This window comes from Mytilus californianus, unplaced genomic scaffold (genome assembly GCF_021869535.1).
Source record: "Mytilus californianus isolate M0D057914Y unplaced genomic scaffold, xbMytCali1.0.p SCAF_3, whole genome shotgun sequence".
Lineage (NCBI taxonomy): Eukaryota > Metazoa > Mollusca > Bivalvia > Mytilida > Mytilidae > Mytilus > Mytilus californianus.
In genome coordinates this window covers 73,564,168-73,575,689 of record NW_026262679.1, presented here as the reverse complement: position 1 = coordinate 73,575,689, position 11,522 = coordinate 73,564,168, and positions in this window count along the sequence as shown.

Genomic DNA, 11,522 nt, shown 5'->3' with positions numbered 1-11,522 from the left:
CAAACAACGGTACATTGCCGGCTCATCTGAATGTTCCACTAAAGAATTGTCCATTAGATTGACTAAAATTCTGTCCGCAGAGAAAGAGGGTCTTCAGAAATACTTAAAACTGTTTACTCGCGTAGTGGTATTAATCATATGTGGATTCTTAAAAACTCTAAAGAACTTCTGGACAATATAAATCTCGGGCTTTTTCTGAAATTAGTTCTATCAAAACATTTGATTTTTCAACCTTGTATACCACCATTCCCCATGTGAAATTGAAAAACCGTCTAAAAGAAATAATCCACAATGCTTTTCATCATAAAAATGGTAGCATACGCTATAAATTTATTACTCTGGGATACCATAAGGCATATTTTGTAAATAGTGAACAAAAGGGTAAAACATGCTACACAGAGGAACAAGTGATCAGTATGCTGGAGTTTCTTATTGACAACATATTTGTTGAATTTGGAGGTAGACTTTTTCAACAAATTAACGGCATTCCTATGGGAACGAACTTTTTCTTTTTTTCATATGAATCGGAGTTCCTTCAGACACTTGTCAAAAACAAGAAGATCAAAGAAGCCATGTTATTTAATTTCACATTGAGATATATTGATGATGTTCTTTCCATTAACAATCCGAACTTTTCTGATTGGGTTCCTTTGATATATCCACCAGAACTAGAAATTAAAGAAACAACAGACACGGTTTCCTCCGCCTCATTTTTAGACTTATACCTCGAATTTGACATACACAGTCATCTCAGTACCAGAATCTATGACAAACGAGACGATTTTAATTTTGAAATTATCAATTTCCCCCACCTTAGTAGCAATATACCAACTTCACCTGCATATGGGATATACATTTCCCAACTTATTCGGTATTCAAGAGCTTGCAGCTCCTACTCAGACTTTGTAAAACGTCACCAGTGTCTGGGCAGAAAGTTGATGAACCAGGGGTATGTCAAAGAACGTCTCGTCCTTTTTCTAAAAAAGTTCATCGGAAGGTACCAATAACTTGTTGATAAATATTCCGTATCAACTTCACAAATAATACACGATGGTCTTGAAGTATAGATTTTGCGTACTGACGTTGTTTATTATCTTAATAGCGTGTTATAATATTCTTTTATTTATCTTTATTAATATTACTTTTACTGTTAAGTCTGGTTTTTTTTTAGATATCCATTTGACGTGACTCTGTGCTTATATATCCCGTCATACTTTGAACGACAAAATCATTTTATTTATTAATATTACTTTTACTGTTGAGTCTGTTTTTTGTGATATACATTTGACGTGACTCTGTACTTATGTATATCGTCATACTTTGTACCACACAATTATTTTATTTTATTTATTAATATTACTTTTACTGTTAAGTCTGTTTTTTTTTGTTATTTCCATTTTACGTGACTCTGTATTTATGTATCCCCTCATACTTTGAACGACAAAATTATTTTATGTCTACCTGTGCGAATTTCAAACGCGCGATTTTACGCCAGTACTTAAAACCTTCCACCCTTCATGGGTGGATTTTACATAGATAAATAAAATCGTATAATATCAGCAAAATGAGGATTTTAAATTTGATGTATGCCTTTTTGTGCTTCTTCGTTACATTTGTTTGTTTTTATAGTGATTAAGATGATAACACAATGTTGACTGCTGTACCCCTATTTTTGACATTTTTACCTATTGTGTCTGTTTGTTTTGTTCACGCATCGTTGTCAATATAATGGAATTTGATGCGATTATCATACAAGTGAGAGGTTTAGCTAGCTATAAAACCAGGTTCAATCCACCATTTTCTACATAAGAAAATGTCTGTACCAAGTCAGGAATATGACAGCTGTTATCCATTCGTTTGATGTGTTTTTTTTTTTGATTTTGCCATTTGATTGGGGACTTTCCTTTTTGAATTTTCCTCGGAGTTCAGTATTTTTGTGATTTTACTTTTTCCTTGTAAGCAGTTCTCCAACGTAATGGGAATTCTTTTATGAAATAATCATTGTTGAAGTGGTTCTTAATTGTTTCTCGTTTCTCGTTTTTTATATAGATTAGACCGTTAGTTTTCCTGTTTGATTTTTTTTTACACTAGTAATTTTGGGGCCGTTTATAGCTTGCTGTTCGGTGTGAGCCAAGGCTCCGTGTTGAAGGCCGTACTTTCACCTATAATTGTTTACTTTTTACACATTGAAACTTTGATGGAGAGTTGTATCATTGGCACTCATACCACATCTTCTTATTTCTATTAAATAATAGAAATATCGTCCGATCATCAATGAAAGAACCATTTAACTGAATCATTTAGTATATCTCACATGCTGAAGAAGAACTTTTTGGAGTTCAAATATATCATTTTTTCAATATCAAAGTTCTAATAACGACAACAAATAGAAGTTTTGGTGAGAAAAGCGTTTTTTTAAAACAAACACATCATAATTACAAATAAAAGTTTGTAAGATAAAAGAGAACAAAAGAGAGGCGAATGATACCAAAGGGACATTCAGACCATGGCTTCCAAAACGGTCATATATTCCGGACATTTATAAATTTACCGGACATTGTCTGTCTGGGAAACGCATGAAACGGACATCCACTTTTAGTTTTCAACGCTTTCGTAAAAGACGGTCAATACATTTTAACATAATTTAAAAAGTTTATGCAATCTTTTTGACCCGACCGTTTGCCTTTTAACAGCCAAACATTTCCGGTCATAAAAGTGACATGATGAATAAGTACTATCAAAACAAACCCTAATTAAATACCTTCTTATTTTAATCAAGGTTAATAAGTTGTCAGACAGAAATTTACCTGTTCAGGCGACAGGTTAACTATTATGTACCGGACATTTATCAGTCTATTCAAGGTTATTTTCTTACATTTCAGCGGTCTGCATCTAATTAATTTAGTCAAAAAGATTGAAATTATCAGAAATACGTTTATAAATATGATTTGATGAAAAATTTAAAAAGGTTTTTAACGAAAAATCGTCAGAACAACGTTGTTTGAACTAGTGCGCATGTGCGCAGGTGGGAAATTTAATTACGCATTCTAATTCTTCAAAAATGTTTTAATTATAATTGATACCTTTATTTAACGTTCATTTCGAGTATTTTCTTGAAGAAATAACGTGGAAAGAGCAACTTAAACTCAATCATGCTTTGTAAACGTACACGGATTTTACGTCTCCGTCTCTGGTTCATGTTTTACCATTGTCAAGTCAACATCCGGTATGAGGAAAATGTACTTTTTAAAAACGAAAGTAAAGTTTTTGACAACGTTTTTTTGCACAAATAAAGAGTTTAAGGCAGATATAAGTACGCTGATGTTGCACACTTCGAATGATGTACTGTCAATTTAACAGTTTAAAAAGTCGAAAATAAACTGACAACGTATTGGCAACAAAAGAAAAATACCAAACAAAAAACAATATTTAACAAAATACAACATGGAACACTAAAGAATGAGGTACATGAACCCCAATAAAACCGGGGGGACCTCAGGTGCTCCGTAAGGTTAAGCAGATCCTAGATATGAAGAGCTGGTAGTATTGTTTCCGCGTTTGTCTCTTTTTCATATTGAAATGAACAATGCTTACAAACTTATTTATTTATCAATTGATTTCAAATATATCAAAATAAAAGTTCATTTTATTGTACACAGTATTTAAACTGTAGATAAAAAAAAATCGGCGGCTAAACATTCCAGTTAATTTCATACAACAACAGTCAGAAAACAAGCTTTTATGTAATGAGCTGAGTAAATATATTTCAAAAAAATTGAATAAAAAACAAATGCATTAGTAAAAGGTTTTAACTGTGTTTTTATTTACTGTAAATAGATTTAAAATTTAAGAAGCAATGATTTCAGAAACAAAGTACACACAATAACAGAAAATCATTTGCTAAAAGATAAAAACAACAGCAAACCTGTCAACTATCCCGATTGATTGAGGATATCCCCATAACAGGTGTTGGCCTGAATTTTGAAATTTTGTATTATATGAACTGAACACCTCAAAACAGTCATTCAAATGAGTTGAAAGGGTATTCACGCACATAATACTCATTCAATCAATATAGTAGTAGATTAAAAACACTTGTGGCAATTTAAGAGGACTATTAGGTCCTGTTGCGCTTAAATACCCCATGGAGATTTTGAAAAGTTGGCAGGTATGAAACAATTTATAAATTTCATGCTTTCCTTGATTTACCTTCAGTAGGAACGATCAAAGCAGAATATTTGACACCAAGGATGCATAAGAACAGTCGAAGAGCTTAATGACCAAAAAGTACCTAATAGTAATAGCCAAATCTATCTAAGGTCAACTTTGCTTGCGGGAGTTGAAGCCTTGGTTTCTTTATAATATATAAATTTATAAAGATGAAGATAACATGTTCAAATCTATCAGTACCAGTAAACAAAGTATTTATATCATTACACAGATAAACAATTGCATACCCATCAATATTAAGAATTTTTATTTGTATCATTAATTTCATATATAAAAAGACAAAATTTATACATCTGTGGATAAAAAGTAAAACAACAAAAAAACCGAACTCCAAGGAAAATTTAAAACGGAAAGTCCCCTATCAAATGGCAAAATCAAACACTCAAACACATCAAACGAATGGAAAACAACTGTCATATTCCTGATTTTGTCAGGCATTTCCTTATGTAGAAAATGGTGGATTAAACCTGGTTTTATAGCTAGCTAAACCTCTCACTTGTATGACAGTCGGATATAATTCAATTATATTGACAACAATGTGTGAGCAAAACATACAGACATAGTAGGTATAAAAGTAAAAAATTAGGGTACAGCAGTCAACATTGTAATATAATGGCCTCTACATCATATAATGGACAAAGCATGTAGATAATGCACCGGACTTAATTCCTTCCTTGTGACTGACGATTTTACTTATGGCAGTGTTTAAGTACTAGTTGTCAAATTGGCAAATTAAGTTTTTCTTAAACCGGCAACAATTCAAACACTTCTTGTGAAACGATTTTCAAATTAAAACAAACAAATATGTTTAGTTGTTGTTTAATTTTAGAATAAACATACCAGTTTAATCAAAATTAAAAACTCAAATCAGATATAAAATATATGTTTTATTCAAATCAAAAGTGAAATAAATAATCAAGACCTCGCACGACTTACAAAACGGAGACTGCAAAAACACAATAAAGACCAGAGTGTATATTATTTCACATATAACATGATAACTTTTTACTTGGCTTAAACCCCTGGATAAATCTGGGAAGATTATTTAGATTTAATTGCTTAGACAAACGATGTTTGAATATATTCTTCCCGACCATTTGGATCGGGTGGTTGTATCAATTGGATTTTCGTTTTGTATGTGTATGTGTAAAGTCTTTGGTGTGTTTTCGAAAAGCGGCACTGAAGTCGACATATCGATATTACTATTTTGAGAGTCAACAGCTACAAAATGTAAACGTGCAGTTTTATTATTATTTCTAATTGAATACATATACTTTTGATAGTTCATTGAAATTTCTTATGCCTGTGCGTTTTATTTAGTAGTCGTGCAACTCAACATAAAATATAAACAGATGTCTACTGTTTAAGACAATATGCTGACATCTATCTGTATATTGGGTTTTCTATAGAGTTAGTTTGCTGTCTCAATGACATAAATGTAAAACCTCATTTATTTTAAAATATTTTGTATTTAGATACACATAACATTTTCAGCACTACTGTAGATCATTGGAAGGACATCTATCAGGCTCAGGTATTCGGAATCTCAACAAGAACAAAATTTGATTCATGAAGAGCTAAACCACCTTCCGGGTATGTTAAAAATTTAAACGGGAACATTATGAGTAAAGGAATAAGCAAAATGCATGTTTATACGCAATGTTATAACGAATATGACAATGAATTCTACTTTGTTACTACTACCACTTCCAAATTCTCTTGCATCTAAACAATTACGAAAGATCAATTATAATTACTTAGTATATGGTACTCGTAAACGATGAATCAGATACGATAACAGTGTAGGCAATGTCTGTTTTATGTACGTGATCAGTTTTACAATCTTCGTGTCTCATTAAACGATAAGAAATAAAGATTTCTAATGACAATGTAGATGTGTGATGCTTATGTTGGAATGTTACTTCCCATATTTGTTTACCCTACATCCCTTTCTAGTCATATTCCTCCGTAGGGTGTGCTATTACTAGTGATCGATGTTGAAATAGGGATATTCATAACATTATTTTTCATAAATTATTTAGACGGTACTCTGTTACCTTGTAGAAAAAAATAATATGAAGGTTAAATTGTTGGCTGTGCTGTGTCTACTTTATGATAAGTGATACACTTTCAGTGAATTAAAGACTATTGACTATAGAATGTATAAAACCAAATAGCGTGTCTGACGTACGTTACGTGTTAATTCTTACGTATATATGCAAAACACCTTATATCCTCAATACAAACAACATATGTTAAACCCCGTCACATTCTTTATTTGTCTGTCCCAAGTCAGGAGCCTGTCATTCAGTGGTTGTCGTTGAAACATGTCTGTCATATTTTTTTTTTTGCAAATTGTTCATCATAAATTAGGCAGTTAGCTTCTCGTTTGAATTGTATTACATGTTGTTTTTTCGAGGCCTTTTAAAGCTGACTAAACGGAATATGTTTTGCACATTGATGAAGGCCGTTGGGTGAACTATAGTTGCTTATAACCACGTCATGTGAACTGTGGTGAAATGTTTTCGCATTGGCCATCATACCACATTTCCCACTTTTTATAAGAGAGGTGTAAGATCTTAAAGTTGTTTAACACAACATTTCCATGTACCAAGTCAGAAACCTTATCAGTAGTTGTCGTGTGTCATACAGTATCGTTATCTTTTTATTATTTGAAGAAACGGGGGTTAATGGCAGATCTTTCAAACTAGAAGCTCCAAGGAGCCTGAATCGCTCACCTGAAAATCTAGGCGTGTTGCCTCATTGAAAAAAGTGTGCAAGGAGAAATAGATTTTCGATTTCAGGGTCATTGACTCCTAAAAGAGTCTTTTAATTTTGCCAGAGATTTCAAGGGAAGATAGGTTTTGTCCTGCTGACCATATTTGCAACAATACATTTCCTCTATCTACTCTTAATATTTATGGAAATAGCCAAAAACCTCAAACATTGACATTTCAAAGGCAATAACTCCTAAATGGGCCGTCTGATTTTTCTGAAATTGGAAACGATTTCGAACATGTTGACTTATTTGTAGATCTTGTCTTGCTGATCATTTTTCAAAATTAAAGTTTCTCTATATCTATTATAGTTTTCAAAATAATAGGCAAAAATAAAAATAAATTGATAAAATATGACATTTAAGAGCAATAAGAAGTCGTCTGACAGTTTTAAAGTAATAGACAGTAGGTAGATCGCAACATTCTGAACATTTCTGCCCCTGTCAGATTTTCTCTTTTCATAGTGTTTTTCAAGATGATAGATAAAACTGGCATTTTACCCCTATGTTATATTTTTAGCCATGTCAGCCATGTTGTTTGGCAGGCGGGATCATCGGATACATTTTGTAAAACTAGATACCCTAATACAGATTTTGGCCAAATTTGCTTAGATTTGACCTTGTAGTTTCAGAGGAGAAGATTCTTGTAAAAGTTAAAAAACGACGACGACAGACGACGATTATTAAAAAACTTTTTACGTTAAGTTTTGAAGACTGCAAACGTTATATAATGTATAATGGTACATATATGGAAAATTTTTAAAAAAAAACACAATTAGAAGGGGGCACTGGTGTGAATAAAATGATATTTAAACTAATTTTTATACGAAACCTTAGAGTCAGTGTTTTTTTTAAGAAACAATGACTGTTGATATTTAAAGCACAGAAAACTCCGGAGAGAAAAAAGCAATGCATCACATTCATCCACAAAAAAGAAAGTGTCTGATGTTGGAACGATCGCGGTTTTAATATCTATTGATTAAGGTTTGTCATCATTTCAAATATAAAATTTCATGAAAGCTGATTATATAACATTATGTGCTTTCTAAAATGAAGGAATTTGAGAAATATAAGTATTAAATTCTACCTTGACGCCGCAGAAGTCCATTTTGAATCTTTTATCCTTTTTGTCCAACTAACTCAGTGCTATTTCATTTATCTGTTGAAATGACCATTAAATATGATCTACATTCCTTTTATTAACCATTTTAACACTTAAAGTGAACTTATATTAATGTTTGATTATTACAATGGGAAAGGATAGTTTTGTAATGTCACTCGAAAATATGATAAAAGTGTAACAAAAATACAAAACTCCAAGTCAAATTCAAAAAGAGGAAGTCCATAAAATCTTACCAAACACTATCAATCAACGGAACAAGTTAAAAACTACTACCATATTCCTGACTTGGTAAAGGTATATGTTCTTAATTGGTCAGACAAATACTTGGTCATGTTCTATTTATAGGTTAGACAATACTGTGTCATGTTGTATGATAATTTAAAGCCCGAGGCGTATACGAGGGTTCTAAATGTTCGTAAAATATTTCCAAGTACTGTTTGACCAATTTAGAACATATTCACACCTTGCAATATCTTTTCACATTGTTATTAATAAATCAAACCTTAATACGAATTCACTTTAAATCGTAAACATTGTTAATAAAAGGGATGTATATCATATAAAATGGTTAATAATAGTAATATCAGTTGCTAACCTTATTATTTATAAACTTATTGTTGTTTCTCTTTCTGAAAAAAAACTTGATTTATATATCAATAGTAATAGATTTTGGTTTTTTTATCTCACAAATTCAACCTCCAATGGATTAGGTGTAAAACGTCATTAACAGTCATAGAAAAACATGATATTGTTTTATGCCAAATTATAGGTGTCCACAGAATGCGAGACCGTGAATGATCAAAGGTGTAAGGCAATAACATTTAGTCTGGTTTTTAGTCATTGGTAACAAAATCAATATTCAAAGATCTAATAACAGTGTTAAATTGGTAACCTTTGCGAATAAGTTTTATTTAAAGAAAAGTAGGTGTACCCGGATCGTATCTATTTTTTTAAATATTATCAGCAGTACACTATTAAATGTAGATAACGAGTCCACAGAATTGAAATTTAGGAACAATATCAAATTAAACTTCTATACTCAGTAAAATTCCACTGACAACCAATTACCACGTTATCCCATTAGTATAAGACCTGGGGAAACGTGGTAATTGGTTGACAGTGGAATTCTACTGAGTATAGAAGTTTAATTTTGATTTTTATTCTAAATTTTAATTCTATGGACTCTTTATATATACTGCTGTATGTGTATTGGTTGTATTCCAATCAAAAATGATGTTGTTTGTTTTTAATCTAGTTCTAGAAAATGGCAATTGTTATCGTATAGTTTGTTTCTGTGTGTGTTGCACTGTCGTTTGTTGTTTGTTCACGTCAGTGTTTCTGTTGTTTCGTTGTCCAAATGTACTAAATTGTATTGTTTATTTGCGTAATTCTCTGTCCGTAATGGTGTACTGTATTAATGTCATGTAATGGTGTCATTTTAGTGTTATATCTAACATTGCCATAAAAGTGCGAGGTTTGGCTAGCCACAAAACCAGGTTCAACCCACCATTGTTTCTTAAAATGTCCTGTACCAGGTCAGGAAAATGGCTATTGTTATATTATAGTTCGTTTCTGTGTGTGTTGCATTTTAGTGTTTCTGTTGTGTCGTTGTTCTCCTCTTATAGTTGATGTGTTTCCCTCAGTTTTAGTTTGTAACCCGGATTTGTTTTTTCTCAATCGATTTATGAATTTCGAACAGCGGTATACTACTGTTGCCTTTATTCTCCATACTAACTAGTCTTATTCGTGACTGCTTTAAGTAAGTAGATGTTTTAATTTGTGATAATTTGTGATAATATTTTATAACATTTAACTCTATAAAGTATATTATAGTAATTGCATTTGTTTCGAAATTATTTTTCAAGGGGACTATTGGTTAGATGGAATAGATGATGTTCATGAAACTGAGTGGAGATGGGCGTCAACATATACCATAATTGAACCAACATTTTGGAATCCCGGTCAACCGAACAACGCTCTACACTACTATCCTCTATGCTAAATTGAAAGATCGACTACATCGACTCATTTACCAGGGATTTTTACTAGAAAAAAATAGAATCGTACATGCAAATTCTTTGTTTTATGTGCTCCTTACACATAAACTGCTCAAACCGAGTTTTGAGGGAGAACGATTGAAATCGAAACTTCATAAGTTTTATGGTCACCATCACAAACGTTTTGACCGATACGATGTACCGGTGTCCTAACTCACTCGCAGTCTTAGATCTTTAAATACCAGTATAGTCGTGTTTTATCGATTGTGTCCAATTCCCGATTATAGTACTTTATCTTTGTGTGGATTTGCATGGCGGAGGATGCATGCATAGCACAAGGAGATGCTTATCCTGTCGACGCACCCGTTATCGGTCCATGGGAAAATCATCTGACTACCTCGATTTTTTTAACAACGGTAAACAACTGTAGCCTTAATTTATGTCAAGAAAAAATACTTTGTGAAGAACCACACTAATTCCAACAATCAAAATTTGAATATCAACAACATATATATTTGTTGAGTTTGGTGGATTGATATTAGAAAAGACAGTGCATCCTACTGGTCGTCTTATTTTTGTTTTTAAATGAAGCAGAATTCATACAAAACCTTTTATAGAAAAAAGTGCATCATGCAAAATTCTTTAATTTCACTTTTAGATATATTGCTGATGTCCTGTCACTCGATAAACCACATTTGAATGAGTGTTTACATCTCATATATCTAGATGAACTTGAAATAAAGGATACTACAAAAACTAGAAAGCCTGCTTCATATCTTGATATTTTACTGTATGTTGACACAGTTACATGACTTAAATGATTGATTGGTTTTTTGGTTGCTTAACGTCCAGTGGAAAATATTGCATACATGTTCATGACGAGAACAAATTAACAATAAAAATGGAGGTCGTTCTGAAGGAAAGTCGGGGAAATTTGGACTGCCACTGAAAAATGGGTGTATTTTGGTTAGGAACAGAAATATTGTCTTGCAACAAGCCACCAACAGACCCCTCAAAGATTTTTTGCAAGGGTTTTTTACATGCAGACAGCATGGCACTTTATACAAGGCATCGAATTTAACGTCCTCATTCTGATCGGACGTGTCAGCGTTATTGTTTATCCCGCACAGCCAAACGGACGCCCCACTGTGATAAGGGTTTACTGCTGGTAGAAAGACGACCAAAGTGACCATATTTCTAATCCTCAGTCACTTATCAACGAAAAAACCTTATTGTCAAGAGAGGTATTTTCGTCTGTAAAAGATATTGCAGTCGATGCGTATGTAAATCAAAGATACTAAATTTGTTCTTCACTTTTTCTGTAAAGATTGAAACTTATAACAGGCGTTGAATGTGTCTTTTATTGACGAAAGAATTAATTTCTGTACTTTCAAGG